Source organism: Bombina bombina, chromosome 1 (assembly GCF_027579735.1).
Source record: "Bombina bombina isolate aBomBom1 chromosome 1, aBomBom1.pri, whole genome shotgun sequence".
Lineage (NCBI taxonomy): Eukaryota > Metazoa > Chordata > Amphibia > Anura > Bombinatoridae > Bombina > Bombina bombina.
This window is the reverse complement of record NC_069499.1, coordinates 887172247-887199556: the sequence shown is the minus strand read 5'-3', so window position 1 is coordinate 887199556 and position 27310 is coordinate 887172247.

The window sequence follows — 27310 nt, the reverse complement described above, 5'->3', positions numbered from 1 at the left end:
AAAACTGACTTGTACAGGAAGGATACAGATAAAACTAGTTTGCTGCATTATACGAGTGCTCATCCGCCCTCATTAATAAAGTCACTACCACATAGTCAATTATTGCGGGTTAAAAGGATTGTGAGTAATGATAGTTTGGCCACGTTGAGATTTAAAGAAATGGGCGAGAAATTCATTGATAGAGGTTATCCCCCTGAGCTGATTGAACAAGGGATTACGAATATTCAGAATACTGCAAAATTTAAGGATAATAAGCTTACTAATAAGAAAGATCCTCATTAGATGGCAGTGGCGTCACTGGGGGGGGGGGGTGCGGACTGCACCGGGTGACACCATCGGGGGGGTGACACCAGTCCCAGCAGTGCACAATATCTTCCCTTACTCCGTGCAGTGAAAGTTTTATAACCTGGATCACTGCAGGGAGCAAATAGAATATGGGAGGGAGGAGTCAGGACTTTTACTAGACAGCTTCAGTGGTAGTTCTGTTTAACTTTAAACAGAAGACACTAAAACATAACTATGCAAAAGTGGACCAATCCTGAAAGAGTTTATAATATAAGTATAATGTATGGTGTAGATATTGGTGGTGCAGCATCATTTACAGCTCCTCTGCACATTTCAGCACACTCCTCTGCTGGATCACAGAGTAGAAAAGGAAGATAATACCACAGCGCTGAATATAATCACATATAATGCAGATGTATAAAAAAAAGGAATCCCTCTTTCCTTAGTTAATATAATTTTACAAGGGGAGATTTCAGTACTGAAAAACATACTGAAAATAAATACAGCTGCGCTGCAAATAGCAGCTAAATATATGTATTATCCGGCTGATGTATATTTAAAATTATTTTAATTCACAGAATTGATAAAACATAGAATTGATAAATAAAACATATGTAAAAACAAAAAGCACATATATCAGTCAGCAAATGTACAATTCGGCAAATACACACAAAAAGTAAAAACATACAATACAGAGTCCGGAATTGGTCAAATCTTAATGCATAGAGCAAAGAACAAGCAAGTCCGTCAAGCGTTAGGTGAGTAAATTTAGCTGCAAGGGCTGAATGGCGGGGAAGTCGAGATGTTAGCTGTTGTTAAGCTGCAGACGAAAACAACAGAAAAGACAAAGAGGTCCTTTTACACAGACAAATCAAGTTCATAGGCATAAGGTGCACATTTTTACTTACACCGACGGCCAAGCATCTGTTTCCTACGTCCGTCAGGACCCTCCAAAAGTTCCTCTGCGTTTTTCGGAAGCACAGATAGTGGCTGTGTAAGACTACGGTGGCCGGATTGAATTAAAAACAAGAGCAACGTATTTCGGCTGTTCACAGCCTTTCTCAAGCTCTATCTTCGTAACAAATCTATGCTCTACTTATGCCCAAATAGTTAAAGGGAGATTTAAAGGGACAATTCAATTAAAATTAGGAATGCACAAACATAGTTGTGTTTTTTGAGAACAAAGGGGAATTTTTTTTTCAATGTCTTTTTATTAAGAATCCAAAAAAGAGGTAATACAGTGTTCAGTACAGTAACAAAATCCAATCGGAGTGTTTCAACAATATCCAATCAATTGTACAGTTTGAATTCTTTTCTTAACATTTTAAAAAATAAACATGTTTAATAATAATAGCAGAAAGTCTCTGTGTTTCTTTTGTTTTACATATTATGATATAAACCATCTGTTCTCCCGTGTCTCATAGAAATTTATAAATTCTTCAAATATTGTTCCCATATTGCCTGTGATTCAATAAACAGGTCTCTATTTTCTGATTTAAAGTTACTGTATTCTTCTAATTCAAGTAAGTTTGTAACTTTTAATCTCCACATCTTTAAGGTAGAGATTTCTTTTGCTTTCCAGTTCTTTGCTATAAGGACTCTTACACTATTAATCATAATTTTAAAGAGGGGTTAAAGTTTATTGGGGAGTTTAATAGATTTATTTAATAACTAACCCTGGGGGTCAAGGGGAAGAATAGTACTGATTAATTAGGGAGCACCACCGCCACATATGACCCATACCACTGCCCGCGTGTCCACATCTCCAGCAGCAGTTGTTAGCTTTAGGAAATAGTCTATGTAAGTGTTTTGGTGTTAAATACCAACAGTGTAGTAATTTATAATTTAACTCTAGTATGGATGATGATGTGGAAGAGGATTTTGTATTTTGAAAGATATTGGAAGTGGACTGGGGGGTAATGACTGGAAGATAGGCGTTGATTTGTTCTATTAGCCTTTTCCCAGGTTTGTAGGGTTTCTGTATTTATTGGATTTGTTATTGATCTGTGTATGTGTTTGAAATTTGGGTGCCAACATATAGATCTTAGGTTTATTTAGGTTTATTTCTGGGTTCAGGTTGCCTTCCAGAGCTACCCAACGTTTTTGCCATGAGTGTAATCTCCGGTCTAGGATTCGTTGTAGAAATATAGACTGTCGATAAGATTCTATATTTGGGACCCCAATCTACCTAAATGTGTGGGAATTGACATGATATGTTTGTTTATTCTGGGTGGTTTTCTATTCCAAATGAAAGAACTAAATATGTGTTGTAATTGTGGAACATAATTGGGCGGTATAGGAATGGGTAGAGTTTGAAGAATCTATAAAAGTCTGGGGGATGCGTTCATCTTAATTGTATTTATTCTACCTAGCCATGTTAGGCTTTTGGAAGTCCACGATGAGAGGTTTCGAACTAGTGCCGATTTAATCGGGATATAGTTTAGTTTAAATACCAAGTCCTGATTATCAGCTTAAAAGATACCTAAATACTTCAGCGAGCCCTTACACCATTTGAACGGACAAAGAGTTTTAATTCTCTCTTCTGTTTGCAATGTGAGAGACATACCCACAATTTTAGTAGATGGGGAATTGCTGTTTCTGGGTTCGTTAGGGAAAAGAGGATATTGTCTGCAAACATATATATATATATTGCTGCAGTGTGGATACTGATTAGCATAGGACCAGTCTGATTTGGGAAACCTTGTAAGTGGTAGACTAGCTTACAATATTGTGTGACTAAGATCCCATTTTTATTTAAAAGCATATTTTTCTGATAATATTCTTTGCAATTTAAATATATGTCGATATTATTGTGTGAGATGTCTATCCCCAATCTTATTTGAACAGTGCAAGTATATTTAGCAAATTGAAGTATATATTTAAATATGCTATAACTATGTGGACTCTAGTGGTAGAATGTGCACCTACACTTTTTTGTTTTTTTCAATTAATCATTGCTGGTCACCTTGGTAGCACTTCCACAATGTGTGTGCTAGGTTGCAAATAGTCTTTTTGTGGTGTGCTTAACCAAAAAAAAAACCCTTTGTTGTATCTTTTAAATTAGGGAGCTGGCCAAACCCTCCTTTTGGTTAATGCACACCACCCAGTTCAGGTGTGTTCCAGTATAACTACTGTGTCATATATATATATAGCTAAGGAACTCTGCATAGACATAATTTGCTGCAGTGTGGATACTGATTAGCATAGAACCAGTCTGATTTGGGACACCTTGTAAGTGGTAGACTGGCTTAGCAGAATATGATCATATTGTGTGACTAAGATCCCATTTTTATTTAAAAGCATATTTTTCTGATAATATTCTTTGCAATTTAAATATATGTCGATATTATTGTGTGAGATGTCTATCCCCAATCTTATTTGAACAGTGCAAGTATATTTAGCAAATTGAAGTATATATTTAAATATGCTATAACTATGTGGACTCTAGTGGTAGAATGTGCACCTACACTTTTTTGTTTTTTTCAATTAATCATTGCTGGTCACCTTGGTAGCACTTCCACAATGTGTGTGCTAGGTTGCAAATAGTCTTTTTGTGGTGTGCTTAACCAAAAAAAAACCCCTTTGTTGCATCTTTTAAATTAGGGAGCTGACCAAACCCTCCTTTTGGTTAATGCACACCACCCAGTTCAGGTGTGTTCCAGTATAACTACTGTGTCATATATATATATAGCTAAGGAACTCTGCATAGACATAATTTGCTGCAGTGTGGATACTGATTAGCATAGGACCAGTCTGATTTGGGACACTTTGTAAGTGGTAGACTGGCTTAGCAGAATATGATCATATTGTGTGACTAAGATCCCATTTTTATTTAAAAGCATATTTTTCTGATAATATTCTTTGCAATTTAAATATATGTCGATATTATTGTGTGAGATGTCTATCCCCAATCTTATTTGAACAGTGCAAGTATATTTAGCAAATTGAAGTATATATTTAAATATGCTATAACTATGTGGACTCTAGTGGTAGAATGTGCACCTACACTTTTTTGTTTTTTTCAATTAATCATTGCTGGTCACCTTGGTAGCACTTCCACAATGTTTGTGCTAGGTTGCAAATAGTCTTTTTGTGGTGTGCTTAACCAAAAAAAACCTTTGTTGTGTATATATATATATATTCCTCACCCTTAAAGGGCCAGTAAACCTCAAAAATAATGTTATATAATTCTGCACACAGTGCAGAATTCTATAACATTATATTAGCCTTATGTTTATAAAACCTAAAATTCCCTTTGATTTTTTTTTTAAAAAAATGACTGTTTTTCAGACCCACTCTCTGTGCTCTTTTGAGCGGGTCTGTTTTTATCACACAGTGCATCAGGCCAGCTGTATAGTCACAGCCCGGCCCGACCGCACCATTATACTCAGTGCAGCTCGCTCCTGCTCTGTCTGATAGCAGGAGCGAGCTGCACTGAGTATAATGGCGCGGTCGGGCCGGGCTGTGACTATACAGCTGGCCCGATGCGCTGAGTGATAAAAACAGACCCGCTCAGAAGAGCACAGAGAGTGGGTCTGAAAAACAGTCATTTTTTTAAAGAAATCAAAGGGAATATTAGGTTTTATAAAGATAAGGCTAATATAATGTTATATAATTCTGCACTATGTGCAGAATTATATAACATTATTTTTGAGGTTTACTGACACTTTAAGTGTTATGCCCGTTATTTCAGAATTATTTCTAATTTTTGTAGCCAAGATTTCTATAAGACAAGTAAATACGATTGGGGATAAAGGACAGCCCTGCCTAGTACCGTTTGTGATTTGGAATAAGTCTGAGAGAATACTGTTCAAGGAAATTCGAGCACTAGGGTTTAGATTTAATGCAAATATTCTACATATCATGGCTTCTCCCAACACAAATGTTTGTAACGTTGCTCTAAGAAAAGACCAATACACCTGATCGAAGGCATTTTCTGCATCGCTAGAGAGCCAAACAGAAGGGATACCCGTCTCCCTGGCATACCCGAGCAAATGTAGGTTACGGACAGTGTTGTCTTTCACTTCTTTATTAGGGACAAAGCCTACTTGGTCTGGATGTATAAGGAGCAGTAGCATTCGGTTCATTCTATGTGCTATAATTTTGGCATAAAGTTTAATGTCTGTGTTCAACAGCGAAATTGGTTGGTAGTTTGCTATTTGTGTAGTGGGTTTATTAGGTTTGGGAATTATTACTATGTGAGCATGATCAGGGAAAGACATGTTTTTATTGATTTCGTGGAAGTAGGTTAATAGCTGGGGCGCAAGAAGATCTTTAAATTTAGTGTAATATATGTTCCCCAGCCCATCCGCACCTGGGGATTTCCCCGTGGGGAGTGAGGAAATCACGATTTTGAGTTCCTCTAAGGAAAAAGGTGCTTCTAACTCATTTTGTTGCTCAATGGTAAGCGTGTGCAAATGTAAATGTGATAAGTAGTTTTGGATATTGGTCATGTTAGGGCCTTGGTGGTATTGGCCTAAATTATATAAATTATTATAGTAACTTTTAAAAGAGTTCGCTATATCCCTAGGGGAAGAACAATGTTTTCCTAAACCATCTGTAATGTGCATTATGTACCGCTGATTTATTGTCTTTTTAAGTTGCCCAGCTAACATTCGTCCCTGTTTATTGGCGCCTTCATAATATCTTTTCTGAAGAAACAGTGCTTTACGTTTAGCTTCCATGCCCAAGTATAGATTTAATTGCTGTCTTTTGTGTTCTAGGCTATCTTGGAGGGATCTATTTTGAGGAAATTTTTTGTGAATTTCTTGAAGTTTATTGAGGTCCTTTCGTAACGACGTCAAATACATTTGTTGCTGCTTTGCTTTGGCTGCTTTCATCTCTATAAATTCCCCTCGTATTATGCATTTGTGCGCATTACAGATATTTTGGCTACTAACGTCTGGAGTGTTGTTTAACCTAAAATACTCCTCTAATGGCCTTGTGATTTGTGTTTCATCTAATTTCCAGGTTTTATCAAATCTTTGTGAGGTAGGCCATTTAAGGGAACAGCTAATTATAGCATGATCTGACCAAGTGATTGGTATGATATTAGTGTGTTGCACTAAGGCTAAGCTAGTAACATCTATTAGGATATAGTCAATTCTTGTGTATAGTTGGTGAGGGAAAGAGTAAAAGGTGTAATCTTTTGTAGTTGTATGGTGAATTTGCCAATGGTCGTGTACTGCTAAATTGGCTAAATTTGATTTGACTAGTTTTAATGTTTTGATTGGAACAGATAAAGTTCCTGTGGAACAGTCTAAATTTGGACTTAAGGCTATGTTGAAATCCCCTCCCAAAATCAAGCTCCCTTTAGTTATTTCCAGAAGGTGGTTGCAAAATTGTTTTAAAAAGTGTGAGGAGTTGCTGTTTGGTGCATAAATGTTTGCTATCGTGACTTGCTTGTTAAACAAAATCCCAGTGACAACAATATACCTCCCTTCCTTGTCTTTGCTGATCGATGTCAGTTTGAATGGTAATGCTTTATCGAAAAGAATACCTTCACAATTGCGTTTAACTATGTTAGAGGCAAAGAAGGCTTGTCCAAATTTCTTAAAGGATTGTAGTGGCTCACGGCCTCTCTTAAAGTGGATCTCCTGAAGTAGTATTATGTTTCCTTTAAGTTTAGAGTAATCTCTAATCGCAATGGATCTCTTTTGAGGGATATTGAGCCCTTTGACATTATGAGAAATGATTTTCACATTTAGTGGGTCAGAAGACATAATGGGGTATGTGACGGAATTTGCTATGGGAGTTGGAGCTATGTGTTAGATGGTTACAGGAATAGAAGATAGACATCGTCTGTGACACAGAGAAAGTCGTCAAAAATACAGAAAATTCACAAAGATAGTAAACAATTAAATAGATTCTTGTAACAGTACAAACATTAAGTGTATTTTTTGCATTATACACCATGGTTGGGGAGTAGTAATGCCAGGGTGTATGCTCAGTATATAAATAATGTGTAATATTAAAATAACGGCAAACTAAGGAGCCCTTTAAATGATTAAGTGAAATTTAAATGGTACAGTATTATTATAACTCACAATTTTCCAAGTAATTAAAACTCTTGATCACAAAAACTTCAGTAAATAAGAAGATCGGTCAATAAACTCTATTGAAGAAAACATACAACATATATTACATTTTGATTATGGCTAAGAAAATATGTATTAGAATAATTGTCCATGTCCATCAAACCGCCTAACAAAATCACATAAGTTTACGTACCCAATTCTAGTAGTGGGGTTCTTCTTGTCTTTCTTTTTCTTTTAATTTCTAGGAAAGTCTTGGACGAGCCTGTGAGTACAGATCTATGTCTTGATCTGTGTTAAGGGTAGTTCATATTATCATATTTATTAATTTTGTTCAAAGTTTATATTATGAGTCTAATGGCAGGTCCAGGGTGAAGAGTTTGTTTTTCTCTGCTTTGGTAAAACTCTACTCCACTGGGGATGTTGTTCCTTGGGTCTGGTGTGGACCTCGGGGTGCTGGGAGGGTGGAAGTGCCATCACATTATCTGGTGGAGGCACAAGTTAGATGTTTAAGTGTTTAGCCAAATTATCCAAGTCACTGAAGTTTTTGTATATGAATTGAGAGCCATTATGATTTTTTTATGAGGCTGAAGGCGCTAGTGATAAAGCTGACTTCTTTTCTGCATTGTATAGTTTGCAGGCTGAGGTCTTGATAAATCTGTAAGTTGTGACCTTGAAAGGAAATATTTTGCCTTGTTCTGGCTACTTGCCAGATTTCTTCTTTCAGAGTATATTTCAGGAAGCGTAAGATGGCGTCCCTTGGCGGGGCAGGAGGTCTCGGTAACGGTCTTAGAGCTCTATGTATCCTCTCAATGTCCTCATTATTAAGGAGTGGGAAACGAGGAGAAATTTGCTGAAAAAGTTCTTTCACATAGGATTTAAGTTGGTCTTGTGATATATCTTCGGGAATCCCCCGGATTCTAAGATTATTTCTCCTTCCCCTGTTGTCCAAGTCTTCAATTTTGTCTTGAAAGGTTTGTAACATTGAATCTTTATTGATACAGTATTTGTTGCATATTTGAACTCACTAAATTGTTCAGGGTGTCTTTACCTTCTTCTAGATAGTCTATTATGGAACCCATTTCATTGAGGTCCTTTTTAAGATCTCTCAGCTCTTCTTTAATAAAAGATTTTAGGGATTCAAGGTCAAATTTAGTGGGTAGCCCAGCTAATTGAGCTTGTATAACATGCAATGGGTCCTGCTGAGTAACAGAGTCATCCGGTTACGGATCCATGCCCACAGTGGTAGAGAGCTGATTGGGTTCTGTGGTGACTGTATCAGTGATTTGAAAAAAAGTTGATACTGAGGGTACAGGGTTAGGAGGTTTGGTGTGTTTATCCTGCTTAGGGTCCTTTCTTGTAGCTATTTGAAAATCAGTCAGAACTTCGGTGGTAGCTGAGTATAAGAGGTGTCTTTCAATGCCAAAGTTATTATAATAGGTATAACGTTATACCGGTATCTATGGGAGGTAGGCTCTTGTAGTTGTTCTTGGGTGTTGCCTCATTATTTAGAGGGGTTAGCGCTGCGGAATCTGTTGGCACTACAAATAACCGATAATAATAATAATAATAATAATAGGGGTTAATTGCAGGCCCTTTAGGTGTCAGATTATGAGCAGCGTGGCAAACACTCCCTTTTGAGCTGATGGGGCATTCGCAAGCTTGTTGGTCGCTATGTCGGTTCCCCTCAGTCCAAGTCGAGCGCTCAGGTGGCTCCTTTCAGGAAAACACGATCAGTGGCTGGAATGAAAATGGCGGAGCGTCTTCTCCTCAGGCCCCTTCCGTGGCAACTGGAGTCTGCACCGTCTAGTGAAAACTCTTTAGACCTTGATCGGGTGCTGAAGAAGCAGTGTAGGTCCGTTGCTGAACTTTTAGCTTGTGAATTCGGGCTCCTTGTGGCTTAAAAATGTACCCCTGGCATTTACAGAGCTCTGCTAGTGTGCGTCCATGTACCCGCATGGCGCGGCTCCGCCCCAAAAGGGGAATTTTTAATGTAAATTATTAGGAGCAAATTTATCGTATGTCATAATTTTAAATTGATAATAATATTGAATAAAATATTAATAATGAGGCTTATATTTGTTTTACATGTATTATACTTATTTACAATTTTAAAAACATACAGTTAATTAATCATAAACACCAGAACTACTAATACTATTATTAACCCACATAAAAACAGAAATAAAACTTGATACACATAAAAAACTTGATACACATAAAAAACTTTTTATAGATGGGAGGACATAATCTATAAAATGACAGCCTAAATTTTAAATTTTAAGTTTTAATCTATAAAATGGCAACCTAAATCTAATTCTAAATTAAGACCTTGAGGAGTTTTCATTTGAATTTAATTGTCCCTTTAAATATGAATGTGTGACATGGAATGTGTGTAAATATGACATAGCATGTGTGTGTAATTAATATGACCTGGAATGTGTGTAATATGTATGACACAGAATGTACGTACATATGACATAGAATTTATGTAAATGCTTTCTCATAATGCATACTGCTTTGCAGCCCTATGATATATATATATATATATATATATATATATATACAGTGTATATAATTATATATATAGATAGATAATACAAATGTTTAAATACAGTGTTTCTTTTAATTAGATCCACCAAACACTTGGGTTACTTTGAGATATTGGATATGTTTTGTTATAACTCTGCGAGTTGTAGGATGTGTGTGACATAGTATATGTGTGTGTGTAAAATAGGGCATGTATGTGAGAGTGTAAGATAAAAGAAAGTGTGCATGAGACATAAATAGTGTTACATAGGGTTTTTGTATGTGTATGAGATATTACAAATGTGTGACATAGGATGTGTGTGTTAGGGGTGTATGTGACATAGCGTGTGTCTTTGACATTGGGTGTTTGTGTGTGCCTACTGATGTGTATGTGATATAGGGTGGGTGTTTCTATTCATTAATACATATATTTATATCTATCAATCTATTTATAAGTTTAGTAGTTTTACCCAGGGTGCACAACCTAATGAAACATGTAGTATGACAACCATACGAATAATATTATATGTTGCTAATATACATATAACTAGTGTTAAAGGTACACTCAAGTCAAAATGAAACTTTAATTATTCAGATTGAACATTCAATTTTAAACAACCTTCTCATTTACTTTTATTATCAAAGTTGCTTAATTCTCTTCATATCCTATGTTGAAAATCTTACCTAGGTAGGCTTAGGAGCAGCAGTGCACTACTAGGAACTAGATTTTGATTGGTGGTTGCGGATATATGCCTCTTGTCATTGGCTCACCCTATGTGTTTAACTAGCTTGCTCCTTAAACAAAGGATACCAAGAGAATTAGGCAAATTTGAGAATATAAGTAAATGAGAAAATTGCGTAAAATTGGGAAGGTATCTTGTGTGGTGATTTTTATCCAAAAAGGTGTTAAGAGTCACTAAAACCATTACGGGGGGGGGGGGGGGGACACCATAAGTCACCGCACCAGGTGACACCAACCCTAGTGACGCCACTGTCGGGTGGTGTTTGTATCTGAATATAATTCTCTCAGTCCAAGAATACAAAGCATAATTAAAATACATTGGTATATACTGAGGGAATGTAATCTTGGACTGAAAGCATTTGAAAATACTCCTATACTCCTATGAGATCAATTAGTCAGAGCAGACTTTGGTAGCCAGAATAGGTCAAAGCAAGGCTATATAACCTCTAAAAATAATGGATGCTTTCCATGCTGAATTGCTCAAATTGCAATAATCTCATCAAAGGTGTAAATACACATACGGGTCAAAAATTTTAAATACAAGGATATTACAACTGCAATGCTTCATTTGTAGTTTATTTTATCAAATGTTCATGTGGGATTATTTACATAGGGAAAATGACTCGAAAGGTCCCTGATAGAATTATACAACATAAGTTCAATATTAGGACAAAGGACCTTAATGCTCCGGTTCCACATCACTTTCTATGTGCTGGCCACTCTATCTCTCAGTTACGATTGCAAGTTATAGACTCTGTTCAGACCCATAGAAGAGGAGGCAACAGAAGCTTTCTTCTGAAGAAGAAATCTGGATCTATAAATTAGATGCCATGTTACGTAGGGGTATGAACAGGGAACTTGACTAGAATATTTTTATTTGAGTTTCCTATTTAATTCCTTGATGTGTTAATTGAATAGGCTTATAGACTAAGAGGTCTCCCTTATTAATTGAAAGTTAGGATCATTTGTAAATAGGATAAATTGCAAAGAAAATAAAGATTTGAATTTTTATTAGAAAATATTTTAAAGCTTATTTCTCTTGTTAGGTGTATCCAGTCCACGGATCATCCATTACTTGTGGGATATTTTCCTTCCCAACAGGAAGTTGCAAGAGGATCACCCACAGCAGAGCTGCTCTATAGCTCCTCCCCTCACTGCCATATCCAGTCATTCTCTTGCAACTCTCAACTAAGATGGAGGTCGTAAGAGGACTGTGGTGTTTTATACTTAGTTTATTTCTTCAATCAAAAGTTTGTTATTTTTAAATGGCACCAGAGTGTACTGTTTATCTCAGGCAGTATTTAGAAGAAGAATCTGTCTGCGTTTTCTATGATGTTAGCAGAAGTAACTAAGATCCTTTGCTGTTCTCACATATTGTGAGGTAACTTCAGAGGGGGAATAGCGTGCAGGTTTTCCTGTAATAAGGTATGTGCAGTAAAAATATTTTTCTAGGGATGGAATTTGCTAGAAAATGCTGCTGATACCGAAGTAATGTAAGTAAAGCCTTAAAAGCAGTTATAATGACTGGTATCAGGCTTATTAATAGAGATACATACTCTTATAAAAGTGTATTTTAAAACGTTTGCTGGCATGTTTAATCGTTTTTTACATATGTTTGGTGATAAAACTTATTGGGGCCTAGTTTTTTCCACATGGCTGGCTTGAATTTTGCCTAGAAACAGTTCCCTGAGGCTTCCCACTGTTGCAATATGAGTGGGAGGGGCCTATTTTGGCATTTTTTTGCACAGCAAAAATTACAGACACAGACATCCAGCTTCTTCCTGCATGATCCAGGACTTCTCTGAAGGGCTCAAAAGGCTTCAAAAGTCGTATTGAGGGAGGTAAAAAGCCACAGTAGAGCTGTGGCAGTTGTTGTGACTGTTTAATAAACGTTTTTGTCATTTGTTATTCCGTTTTTGGTATTAAGGGGTTAATCATCCATTTGCAAGTGGGTGCAATGCTCTGCTAACTTATTGCATACACTGTAAAAATTTCGTTAGTGTAACTGCATTTTTTCACTGTTATTTCAAAATTTGGGAAAATTTGTGTTTCTTAAAGGCGCAGTAACGTGTTTTTTATATTGCTTGTAAACTTGTTTTAAAGTGTTTTCCAAGCTTGCTAGTCTCATTGCTAGTCTGTTTAAACATGTCTGACACAGAGGAACCTACTTGTTCATTATGTTTGAAAGCCATGGTGGAGCCCCATAGGAGAATGTGTACTAAATGTATTGATTTCACCTTAAACAGTAAAGATCAGTCTTTATCTATAAAAGAATTATCACCAGAGGGTTCTGTCGAGGGGGAAGTTATGCCGACTAACTCTCCCCACGTGTCAGACCCTTCGCCTCCCGCTCAGGGGACGCACGCTAATATGGTGCCAATTACATCAGGGACGCCCATAGCGATTACCTTGCAGGACATGGCTGCAATCATGAATAATACCCTGTCAGAGGTATTATCTAGATTGCCTGAATTAAGAGGCAAGCGCGATAGCTCTGGGGTTAGGAGAGATACAGAGCGCACAAATGCTGTTAGAGCCATGTCTGATACTGCGTCACAGTATACAGAACATGAGGATGGAGAGCTTCAGTCTGTGGGTGACATCTCTGACTCGGGGAAACCTGATTCAGAGATATCTAATTTTAAATTTAAGCTTGAGAACCTCCGTGTATTGCTTGGGGAGGTATTAGCTGCTCTGAATGACTGTAACACAGTTGCAATTCCAGAGAAATTGTGTAGGCTGGATAGATACTATGCGGTGCCGGTGTGTACTGACGTTTTTCCTATACCTAAAAGGCTTACAGAAATTATTAGCAAGGAGTGGGATAGACCCGGTGTGCCCTTTTCCCCACCTCCTATATTTAGAATTTTTTTTCCAATAGACGCCACTACACGGGACTTATGGCAGACGGTCCCTAAGGTGGAGGGAGCAGTTTCTACTTTAGCAAAGCATACCACTATCCCAGTTGAGGACAGCTGTGCTTTTTCAGATCCAATGGATAAAAAATTGGAGGGTTACCTTAAGAAAATGTTTATTCAACAAGGTTTTATTTTACAGCCCCTTGCATGCATTGCGCCTGTCACTGCTGCGGCGGCATTCTGGTTTGAGGCCCTGGAAGAGGTCATCCAGACAGCTCCATTGAATGAAATTATTGACAAGCTTAGAACGCTTAAGCTAGCTAACTCATTTGTTTCTGATGCCATTGTTCATTTGACTAAACTAACGGCTAAGAATTCCGGATTCGCCATCCAGGCGCGTAGGGCGCTATGGCTTAAATCCTGGTCAGCTGACGTGACTTCAAAGTCTAAATTGCTCAACATTCCTTTCAAGGGGCAGACCTTATTCGGGCCTGGCTTGAAGGAAATTATTGCTGACATTACTGGAGGCAAGGGTCATACCCTTCCTCAGGACAGGGCCAAATCAAAGGCCAAACAGTCTAATTTTCGTGCCTTTCGAAATTTCAAGGCAGGAGCAGCATCAACTTCCTCCGCTTCAAAACAAGAGGGAACTGTTGCTCATTCCAGACAGGCCTGGAAACCTAACCAGTCCTGGAACAAGGGCAAGCAGGCCAGAAAGCCTGCTGCTGCCCCCAAGACAGCATGAAGGAACGGCCCCCTATCCGGAAACGGATCTAGTGGGGGGCAGACTTTCTCTCTTCGCCCAGGAGTGGGCAAGAGATGTTCAGGATCCCTGGGCGTTGGAGATCATATCTCAGGGATATCTTCTGGACTTCAAAGCTTCTCCTCCACAAGGGAGATTTCATCTTTCAAGGTTATCAGCAAACCAGATAAAGAAAGAGGCATTCCTAAGCTGTGTGCAAGACCTCCTAGTAATGGGAGTGATCCATCCAGTTCCGCGGACGTAACAAGGACAGGGATTTTATTCAAATCTGTTTGTGGTTCCCAAGAAAGAGGGAACCTTCAGACCAATCTTGGATCTAAAGATCTTAAACAAATTCCTCAGAGTTCCATCATTCAAAATGGAAACTATTCGGACCATCCTACCCATGATCCAAGAGGGTCAGTACATGACCACAGTGGACTTAAAGGATGCCTACCTTCACATACCGATTCACAAAGATCATCATCGGTTCCTAAGGTTTGCCTTTCTAGACAGGCATTACCAATTTGTAGCTCTTCCCTTCGGGTTGGCCACTGCCCCGAGAATTTTTACAAAGGTTCTGGGCTCACTTCTGACCGCGAGGCATAGCTGTGGCTCCGTATCTAGACGACATCCTGATACAGGCATCAAGCTTTCAAATTGCCAAGTCTCATACAGAGATAGTTCTGGCATTTCTGAGGTCGCATGGGTGGAAAGTGAACGTGGAAAAGAGTTCTCTATCACCACTCACAAGAGTCTCCTTCCTAGGGACTCTTATAGATTCTGTAGAGATGAAAATTTACCTGACGGAGTCCAGGTTATCAAAACTTCTAAATGCTTGCCGTGTCCTTCATTCCATTCCACGCCCGTCAGTGGCTCATTGCATGGAAGTAATCGGCTTAATGGTAGAGGCAATGGACATAGTGCCATTTACGCGCCTGCATCTCAGACCGCTGCAATTATGCATGCTAAGTCAGTGGAATGGGGATTACTCAGATTTGTCCCCTCTACTAAATCTGGATCAAGAGACCAGAGATTCTCTTCTCTGGTGGCTTTCTCGGGTCCATCTGTCCAAGGGTATGACCTTTCGCAGGCCAGATTGGACGATTGTAACTACAGATGCCAGCCTTCTAGGTTGGGGCGCAGTCTGGAACTCCCTGAAGGCTCAGGGATCGTGGACTCAGGAGGAGAAACTCCTCCCAATAAATATTCTGGAGTTAAGAGCAATATTCAATGCTCTTCTAGCTTGGCCTCAGTTAGCAACACTGAGGTTCATCAGATTTCAGTCGGGCAACATCACCACTGTGGCTTACATCAACCATCAAGGGGGAACCAGGAGTTCCCTAGCGATGTTAGAAGTCTCAAAGATAATTCGCTGGGCAGAGTCTCACTCTTGCCACCTGTCAGCAATCCACATCCCAGGCATAGAGAACTGGGAGGCGGATTTTCTAAGTCATCAGACTTTTCATCCGGGGGAGTGGGAACTCCATCCGGAGGTGTTTGCTCAACTGGTCCATCGTTGGGGCAAACCAGAACTGGATCTCATGGCGTCTTGCCAGAACGGCAAGCTTCCTTGTTACAGATCCAGGTCCAGGGACCCGGGAGCAACGCTGATAGATGCTCTAGCAGCTCCTTGGTTCTTCAACCTGGCCTATGTGTTTCCACCGTTTCCTCTGCTCCCTCGACTGATTGCCAAAATCAAACAGCAGAGAGCATCAGTGATTCTGATAGCGCCTGCGTGGCCATGCAGGACCTGGTATGCTGACCTAGTGGACATGTCATCTCTTCCACCATGGACTCTGACTCTGAGGCAGGACCTTCTAATACAAGGTCCTTTCAATCATCCAAATCTAATTTCTCTGAGACTGACTGCATGGAGATTGAACACTTGATTCTATCAAGGCGTGGCTTCTCCGAGTCAGTCATTGATACCTTAATAAAGGCTCGGAAGCCTGTCACCAGGAAAATCTACCATAAGATATGGCGTAAATATCTTTATTGGTGTGAATCCAAGAGTTACTCATGGAGTAAGGTTAGGATTCCTAGGATATTGTCCTTTTTCCAAGAGGGTTTGGACAAAGGCTTATCAGCTAGTTCTTTAAAAGCACAGATCTCTGCTCTGTCTATTCTTTTGCACAAGCGTCTGGCAGAAGTTCCAGACGTCCAGGCATTTTGTCAGGCTTTGGTTAGGATTAAGCCTGTGTTTAAAACTGTTGCTCCCCCGTGGAGCTTAAACTTGGTTCTTAAAGTTCTTCAGGGAGTTCCGTTTGAACCCCTTCATTCCATTGATATTAAACTTTTATCTTGGAAAGTTCTGTTTTTGATGGCTATTTCCTCGGCTCGAAGAGTCTCTGAGTTATCTGCCTTACATTGTGATTCTCCTTATCTGATTTTTCATTCAGACAAGGTAGTTCTGCGTACCAAACCTGGGTTTTTACCTAAGGTGGTTTCTAACAGGAATACCAATCAATAGATTGTTGTTCTATCATTGTGTCCTAATCCTTCTTCAAAGAAGGAACGTCTTTTGCATAATCTGGACGTAGTCCGTGCCTTGAAGTTTTACTTACAGGCTACTAAAGATTTTCGTCAAACATCTGCCCTGTTTGTCGTTTACTCTGGACAGAGGAGAGGTCAAAAAGCTTCGACAACCTCTCTCTCCTTTTGGCTTCGGAGCATAATACGCTTAGCCTATGAGACTGCTAGACAGCAGCCCTCTGAAAGGATTACAGCTCATTCTACTAGAGCTGTTGCTTCCAACTGGGCCTTTAAAAATGAGGCCTCTGTTGAACAGATTTGCAAGGCTGCGACTTGGTCTTCGCTTCACACTTTTTCAAAATTTTACAAATTTTACACTTTTACTTCTTCAGAGGCTGTTTTTGGGAGAAAGGTTCTACAGGCAGTGGTTCCTTCCGTTTAAGTTCCTGCCTTGTCCCTCCCATCATCCGTGTACTTTAGCTTTGGTATTGGTATCCCACAAGTAATGGATGATCCGTGGACTGGATACACTTAACAAGAGAAAACATAATTTATGCTTACCTGATACATTTATTTCTCTTGTAGTGTATCCAGTCCATGGCCCGCCCTGTCCTTTTAAGGCAGGTTTAAATTTTAATTAAACTACAGTCACCACTGCACCCTATGGTTTCTCCTTTCTCGTCTTGTTTCGGTCGAATGACTGGATATGGCAGTGAGGGGAGGAGCTATATAGCAGCTCTGCTGTGGGTGATCCTCTTGCAAGTTCCTGTTGGGAAGGAGAATATCCCACAAGTAATGGATGATCCGTGGACTGGATACACTACAAGAGAAATAAATTTATCAGGTAAGCATAAATTATGTTTTTACTGTACATGTTAGTTTAAGCCTCATTGTTATTTACATTGTTAACTGCATGTTATTACTAATTTTTGGTCACTAGGTGGCACTGTTGTATTAATTGTACACAGGTGTGGAATAAGGAGGAGTTATACACCTAGGTACAGGTATATAAGGATGTGATGTCACTATACAATGTTCGGGTGTAAGGCCCGAAACGTAGTCCATTGTTTTACCTACTTCTATGGAATAAATGGAATACGTTTTTCAAGAATAAGTGGTATGGCTGTATTTGTCTTTGCATAATGTTTGGGGTTTACACAGTGACCCTCTCAGCTTGCACACTCTTGGGACATTTTATTTGCTGGATACATTTTGTTTGTTTGTCGTTCTTTTATTATCATTATTTGAAAAAGCAGGAATGTAAGCTCATGACCCAACCCATCTTTGGTTCAGCACCCTGGATAGCGCTTACTAATTGATGGCAACCAATCTACAAGCGCTACCCAGGCCCTGAACCAAAAATGGGCTGGCTTGTAAGCTTACATTCTGGCTTTTCAAATAAAAATATGATAAGGAAGAATTAGGAGTGAATTAGAAAGTTGCTTAAAATTGCATGCTCTATTTCACTTACAGTTGTTGAAGTCCCGCTTGAAGGATCTTCATCTCGGCGGCTCCATCTTCATCCCGGCAGCTCCATCTTCATCCAGGCGGCTCTATCTTCATGCTGGAAACTCCATCTTAATCCAGGCGGCATCTAATATCTTCATCCCAGCGTCGTCTTCAATCTTCATCCCGGCAGCGCAGAGCGGGTCCATCATGAAGACATCCGGCGTGGAGTATCCTCTTCATATGGTCGCTGCCGTACACTGAATCTTCAATGCAAGGTAAGCTATTCAAAATTGCTTCCCTTGCATTCCTATTGGCTGATTTGATTTTGGAAATTCAAATCAACCAATAGGATGAGAGCTACTGAAATCCTATTGGCTGTTTAAATCAGCCAAATTGGATGAGAGCTACTGAAATTCTATTGACTGATTTGAATAGCCAACAGAATTTCAGTAGCTCTCATCCTATTGGCTGATTTGAATTTCCAAAATCAAATCAGCCAATAGGAATGCAAGGGACGCCATTTTAAATTGCGTACCTTGCATTGAAGATTCAGTGTACGGCGGCGACCATATGAAGAGAAAGCTCCGGATGTCTTCAGGATGGACCGTCACCGCTGGGATGAAGATAGAAGACGCCGCCGGGATGAAGATAGAAGAAGCCACCTGAATGAAGATGGAGCCGCCTGCCGTCTGGATAAAGATGGAGCCGTCGGGATGAAGATGGAGCCACCGGGATGAAGATCCTTCAAGCGGGACTTCAACAACTGTAACTGGTTAGGGTTAGGATTTTTTAAACTTTTTTGGGTGTTTTTTTTCAGTTTAGGGTTTGGCTTTTTGTAAAAGAGCTAAGTGCCCTTTTCAGGGCAATGCAAAAGGGCTAAATACCCTTTTAAGGACAATGCCCATAAAAATGCCCTTTTTAGGGCAATGGTTAGCTTAGGTTTTTTTTAGATAGTTTTTTTTATTTTGTTAGTGGGACTTTGTATTTTTTTTCAGGTAAAAGAGCTGTTTAACTTAGGGCAATGCCCTACAAAAGGCCCTTTTAAGGCCTATTGGTAGTTTATTATAGATTAGGTTTTTTATTTTGGGGTGTTTTTTAAAAAAAAGGGTATTAGAATAGGAATAATTTTTATTATTTTTGATAATTTGTTTGTTATTTTGTGTAATGGTTTTTTTTTCGTTTTGAAGTGGGTTTTTATTTTTAGATTAGGGGTTGGGCATTTCAAAAAAGAGCTAAATGCCCTTTTAATGGCAGGAAAAATAGCTGAATGCCCATTTAAGGGCAATGCCCATAAAAATGCCCTTTTCAGGGCAATGGGTATATTAGGTTTTACTTTATTTTTATTTTGTGGGTTTGGGGGGTGGGGGGTTGTATACTGTTAAGGGGTGTTTGTTTTGTTTTGTAGCAAAAGAGCTGTTAACTTTAGAGCAATGCCCTACAAAAGGCCATTTTAAGGGCCCACAAAAAGGCCCTTTTAAGGGCCCTTGGTAGTTTATTATAGACTAGGCTTTTTTATTTTGGGGTGTTTTTTTTATTTTTTTTAAAAGGGTATTAGAATAGGAATAATTTTTAATTTTTTTGGATAATTTCGTTTGTTATTTTTTGTAATGGTAGTTTTTTTGTTGTTGTTGTAATTTTAGTGTTTTTTATTTTTTGTAATGGTAGTTTTAATTTTTGTAATGTTAGGTTTAAGTACAAGGCAGCTTAGGTTTTATTTCACAGGTAAGTTTGTATTTATTTTAACTAGTCAGTTAGTAAATAGTTAATAACTATTTATTAACTAGTCTACCTAGTTAAAATAAATACAAACTTACTTGTGAAATAAAAATAAATAAAACCTATTAGTTATATTGTAGCTAGCTTAGGTTTTATGTTGGTTTTATGCTGCGGAATATGTTGGCACTTAATAAATAAAGTATAATAATAATAATATTTAGTTTTAAATAGGTATTATTTAGTTAATAATTGTAACCTTAATGTAGCTCTATTTTAATTATGTTAAAGATAGAGGGTGTTAGGGTTATGTTAGGCTTAGGGTTACGGTTAGGTTTAGGGGTTAATAGTTTAATTTAGGTTGTTGCGATGTGGGGGGCTGGTGGTTTAGGGGTTAATAGATTTATTTAGTGGTAGTGATGTGGGAGGCCAGAGGTTTAGGGGTTAATAATTTTATTTAGTTGCGGCGATGTCGGGAAGCTGCGGAATAGGGGTTAATAGATTTATTATAGTGTGGGTGATGTTGGGGTGCAGGGGAATAGGGGTTAAAAACTTTAGTATAGTGGCGGCAATATCGGGAGCGGCAGATTAGGGGTTAATAGATTTATTTTGGTGGCGGTGATATCGGAAGCGGCAGATTAGGGGTTAATAACATTATGTAGGTGGCGGTGATGTCGGGGGCAGCAGATTAGGGGTGTTTAGACGTGGGGTTTATGTTAGGGTGTTAGGTTTAAACTTTACTCCCCCCCCCCATAGACATCAATAGTGCTTTTCATTCTGCGATCGCAGGTGTTAGTTTTTTTTCTAACACTCTCTCCCCATTGATGTCTGTTGTCAAAGTGTGCACAAGCACGTCAAAACAGCGCTTGTATTTTGTGTGGTATGGAGCTCAACGCAACCATATCGCACGCACAAGCCAACTGCTTGAAAACTTGTAATGGCTGCGCTATAGGGGGTGAAATAACACAACTTTTGTTGCGTTCGTTAAATTCCCTATAGTGCGCATAAATTGTAATCTACCTGTATGTGAATTAAAAAAGTTTACGATACAAACCGAACAATAATATTTAAGTTACAAGAGTCTCGTACACAACTACCAAAAAATCTGGTGTATTGTCTTGTTTATTTTTATTTTTTTGTGTAAGATTGAGGTTGTGTTCCCTTATCTAGCTTCAGTGATGAAAGTTTAATTTTGACTTGAGTGTCCCTTTAACGATGAAAAATGCTAATTGGACTGCATTAAAACAGACTGACATACTCAATTATGAGTATAACAATAACAAAGGGTCAGACTGGTACCAATGAACTATTGTTAAAAACAATCTATTAGTTTGTATTCAGTATCACAAATGCCATACATTCTGTATTTGTGAGAGGTTTTACCCAAACAGTCACTGAACAATGATTTCATGGTCAATGATGACATCAATGGCATCACATACAGAATCATTGTATTTATGTATCCCCAAGGTGTAGCTATGATGTTGAACACAATTTTCAATTCATTAGCACAGTCATTTTGTTTACTTTTTTAGATTTTTATAAAAAAAATGTATTTTAATTATGATTTTTCTTTACACAAACTTGAAAATATCAACATTATCAACATAAATCAAACATAAGCTTAGATATGAGAAAAATATCTCCTTTGTTTATGTTTTTATAATGTAAGATATATTTATTAGTAAAATAATATTAGTAGGGTATTGCTTATTAAAAGCAAAAGGAGGTCTACCATAAAACTTAGAGCTGATTACACTAGGAATGTCAATTGCATGCAGGGAATACAGAAGGTGATGATTTAATTAGGTAATTGTTTTATTCTGGTTGGGTGGGTATTCATCTGTAGAATAGTAAATACCATGTGGTGAGAGATTTAAACAGAACTCAGTGGTATACATTAGTAGGATTTATAGAAACCTCTGTATTATCAGGGACATCCCCCAATGGAATCTCAGAAGGACACCAAGTGGATGAGTAATCATAGAACTGCAAGTTCCTCCACAGTTCCACCAACACTACATCAATCCACACTGTTATAAAACTTCAACAAGTTCCTTAAAAAATGAACCTCCAATAACGTTGCACTTCATATAATTATTATCTCCTACATGTACAAGGTTGAAATACTATATAAGGGAATCTTTATAAGAATATTTACTATAGAAAAGCCAATATTTAAATTCAAATGTTAAACTATGATAGCTAGATTACAAAACAAGTTTTAAAAAACATATAAAACATTTTTTTTTCTGACATCAATGCCAAATTTTAATATTGAATTTGTTAATTGCACATCTCCGAACAAGCATTATGTGAAACGCGCGTCAGGGGAGTGCATGCCAAGGAGCGTAGTCTCCTTATTTTGTAACTCGGTTTACTCCATGGTTAAATCAGACTGCTCTCAATAATAGATTCTGTATAAATATAATTATAGCTCCCGCTATAGAAGGAGCTCTGCCTCAGATAGATGATATTAAAGAGTATATATTAATATGCGCTAAATACAACTCCCCATAGCGGAAGCAAAGTGATATGCTATAAAGCATCTTTTAGATCTATGTAAGGCAGTATTATTATTTTTAAACAACCTAGGGGTTTAAGTAATTTTAAATTCATCATGTATGTGTTATGCCTGTTTATAAATCCTTTAATAAAACAGAATGAATGAATGATGAGTATTTGAACTTCAATATTTTTTTTCAATTGCACTAATCTATATTTAAAAATAAGAAGGCATAGCAATCTTTTTTTGCACAATCTATTGTGGTTTTTGCAAAGTAGTATATACATTTGCTACTAAACCTTCTTAATAAACAGTGTTTAAGATCAGAACACAAATAACTAATATTGCTGTTTATAAAGAAAGACAGTGCATAATCCCACACATTCAGTTTAAAAAATCATTTGCACATTTGTCAACATTCTGCTAGTTAGAACACTAGAAAATACCCAACTAGAGGGTTATGAAATACTTTGAGATTCTAATATAAAATGTTGATTTATGCATACTAAAATAACTTTGCAATATACTTGTATTATTTGTTTTGACCCATTTCCCTGTATTTTAAAGGTAACAACAATACATACACAGAAAGGTACAGCAGCTATCAGGGTAAAGAGGTGCACATGAAAACCCAGGATACTGCCAGCTCCCAAAACAAAATCACAAAATGTAGAGGTCCACAGCACCAAATCTTATACCATCTTTATTGGAGACAGAGAAGATACAATGCAACGTTTCGAGGTTGCCCCCTTAATCATGCAATGATTGCATAAATAAGGGGGCAACCCCAGAAACGTTGCATTGTATCTTCTCTGTCTCCAAAAAAGAAGGTATAAGACAATATTTGGTGCTGTGGACCTCTACATGTTGTATTTTAAAGGGACAGTCTAGTCAAAATTACACTTTCATGATTCAGATAGGGCATGCAATTTTAAACAACATTCCAATTTACTTTTATCATCAAATTTGCTTTGTACTCTTGGTATTCTTTGTTGAAAGTTAAACCTAAGTAGGCTCATATGCCAATTTCTAATAATTTCTAATCCATTGAAGGCCACCTCTTATCTTAGTGCATTTTGACAGTTTTTCACAGCTTGACAGCACTAGTTTGTGTGTTATATAGATAACATTGTGCTCACTGCTGTGGAGTTATTTATGAGTCCGCACTGATTAGATTAGATCTTTGTTAGATCAGGTTAGATCACATGTTTGTTACGTTAGATCTAACAAGCAAAAGCTGGTATTAACAATTACTTGGTCAGGGCTAAACCATCATCAGCTCCCCTTAACAAATAATTGGACAAAAAGTTATTTAATTTGATAAATATTTGTTAGATCAGGTATGATCAGTCAGTTGATTTGTTAGATCTAACATAATTACAGATATATTAGGTATTAAATTAGGGGGAACTAATACCCTTGAATCAAAATTTCAAATAAAAAAATCATTCAGGCTAATAGACCTTTTTTAGAGTAGTTTAGTTCAAGTGTTTATAATGTAGATCTAACTTGCAAAATGTGGTATTAAAGGGGTGGTATACACCAACTTTCATATAACTGCACATAATAGACACTACTATAAAGAATATTATGCACAGATACTGATCTAAAAATCCAATATAAAACCTTTTACAAACTTACTTAGAAACTTACAGTTTAGCACTATTGATGAGGTAATCTGGGACACCCACTGAAAGGGGCTGGGTAAACAAAAAGAGCAGACACTCACCACCTCCCCCCTTCCCTGCACATGAAAAGACAGATAACATAAACAGGAGCCAGCAGGAGTCTGTAAACGCGCGTATACATCTGGTACTGTGGGACTTGGTTAGGAGTCTGAAAATCAGCACAATGTTATTAAAAAATAAGCATAACTATACATTGTTACAAATACACTCCCAGATGGGCTATATTAATTGGTCATCTACAAAATATTTATGCAAATAAATATTTAGTGTACAATGTCCCTTTAATAATCATATCATGGGAGCTTCTACGTATTCAGTATGGGGTGTTAGACCCCATAATAAAAAATGGACAAAAAGTTATATCATTTGATAGATATTTGTAAGATCAGGGGGTCGATCCGATAAAAATCGTCGCCCGCATAAGCCGGCGACGCCAATATTTACGCTGATTTGGTATCACATATACGGCGTAACCTAGAAGTTACGCGCGTATATTTCTGCCGTCGCCCGTAGTTTTTTGGGCCATAGGCAGGTATACCAAACCAGCGCAGTTTGGTATCCAATATGCAGCGTAAGAACTTACGTGGCGAAAATGGAGAAAACTTACTCCATTTTCACCTCGCCACAAAAAGCAGCCGTAAGAAGCCTTACGCTGACTATTGGAGCCCCGTAACTCCCTAAACTAACTAGAAAATAAACCTAACACCTAACGCATGCGCAATGTCTATCTCCCTGTCAACCGCGATCTTCTAAAATAAACCTAACACCTAACGCATGCGCAATGTCTATCTACCTGTCAACCGCGATCCCCCTCCCCCCGAAATCCCTAATAAAGTTATTAACCCCTAAACCGCCGCTCCCGGACCCTGCCGCCATCTACATAAACTAACCCCCTACTGTGAGCCCCTAAAACCACCGCCATCTACCTTATCTATCCCCTAATTAGAACCCCTTACACCGCTGTCATCTACCTTATCTATCCCCTAATCTGACCCCTTACACCACCGCCACCTATATAAAAATTATTAACCCCTAATCTAATCCCCCTATACCGCCGCCAGCTATATTAATATTATTAACCCCTAATGTAAGCCCCTTACACCGCCGCCATCTCTATTAAAATGATTAACCCCTAATTTAATCTACCTACCCCGCCGCCAGCTATATTATCTATGTTAACCCTAAGTATATTATAGTTAATATAGGTATTACATTATATATATTAACTATATTAACCCTAATTATATTAGGGTTAATATAGTTAATATAGTTACTATAGTATTTATATTAACTATATTAACTCTATCTAACCCTAACACCCCTAACTAAATTTATATTAAATTAATCTAATTCATTTATAAACTAAAATATTCCTATTTAAATCTAAATACTTACCTATAAAATAAACCCTAAGATAGCTACAATATAATTAATAATTACATTGTAGCTATGTTAGGGTTAATATTTATTTTACAGGTAAATTGTTAATTATTTTAACTAGGTATAATAGCTATTAAATAGTTATTAACTATTTAATATCTACCTAGTTAAAATAATTACCCAATTACCTGTAAAATAAATCCTAACCTAAGTTACAAATACACCTACACTATCAATAAATTAAATAAACTACAAACATCTATCTAAAAATACAATTAAATTAACTAAACTAAATTACAAAAAAAAACAAACACTAAATTACAAAAAATAAAAAAGATTACAAGATTTTTAAGCTAATTACACCTATTCTAAGCCCCCTAATAAAATAATAAACCCCCAAAATAAAAAAAATTCCCTGCCCTATTCTAAATTAAACAAATTTCAAAGCTCTTTACCTTACCAGCCCTTAAAAAGGGCCTTTTGTGGGGCATGCCCCAAAGAATTCAGCTCTTTTGCATACAAATACAATACCCCCCCCATTACAACCCACCACCCACATACCCCTATTCTAAAACCACCCAAACCCCCCTTAAAAAAGCCTAACACTACCCCCCTGAAGATCTCCCTACCTTGTCTTCACCACACCGGGCCGAACTCCTGATCCGATCCGGGCGATGTCTTCCTCCAAGCGGCAAAGAAGAATTCTTCCTCCGGCGATGTCTTCCTCCAAGCGGCAAAGAAGAATTCTTCCTCCGGCGACGTCTTCCTCCAAGCGGCAGCAAAGTCTTCATTCTTCCGGCGGCATCTTCAATCTTCTTTCTTCGCTCCGCCGCCACAGAGCATCCATCCCGGCCGACTACTGAACTTGGAATGAGGTACCTTTAAATGACGTCATCCAAGATGGCATCCGCCGAATTCCGATTGGCTGATAGGATTCTATCAGCCAATCGGAATTAAGTTAAAAAAATCTGATTGGCTGATTGAATCAGCCAATCAGATTCAAGTTCAATCCGATTGGCTGATCCAATCAGCCAATCAGATTGAGCTCGCATTCTATTGGCTGTTCCGATCAGCCAATAGAATGCGAGCTCAATCTGATTGGCTGATTGGATCAGCCAATCGGATTGAACTTGAATCTGATTGGCTGATTCCATCAGCCAATCAGATTTTTTTAACTTAATTCCGATTGGCTGATAGAATCCTATCAGCCAATCGGAATTCGGCGGACGCCATCTTGGATGACGTCATTTAAAGGTACCTCATTCCAAGTTCAGTAGTCGGCCGGGATGGATGCTCCGCGGCGGCGGAGTGAAGAAAGAAGATTGAAGATGCCGCCGGAAGAATGAAGACTTTGCTGCCGCTTGGAGGAAGACGTCGCCGGAGGAAGAATTCTTCTTTGCCGCTTGGAGGAAGACATCGCCGGAGGAAGAATTCTTCTTTGCCGCTTGGAGGAAGACATCGCCCGGATCGGATCAGGAGTTCGGCCCGGTGTGGTGAAGACAAGGTAGGGAGATCTTCAGGGGGGTAGTGTTAGGCTTTTTTAAGGGGGGTTTGGGTGGTTTTAGAATAGGGGTATGTGGGTGGTGGGTTGTAATGGGGGGGGGGGTATTGTATTTGTATGCAAAAGAGCTGAATTCTTTGGGGCATGCCCCACAAAAGGCCCTTTTAAGGGCTGGTAAGGTAAAGAGCTTTGAAATTTGTTTAATTTAGAATAGGGCAGGGAATTTTTTTTATTTTGGGGGTTTATTATTTTATTAGGGGGCTTAGAATAGGTGTAATTAGCTTAAAAATCTTGTAATCTTTTTTTATTTTTTGTAATTTAGTGTTTGTTTGTTTTTGTAATTTAGTTTAGTTAATTTAATTGTATTTTTAGATAGATAGATGTTTTAATTTATTGATAGTGTAGGTG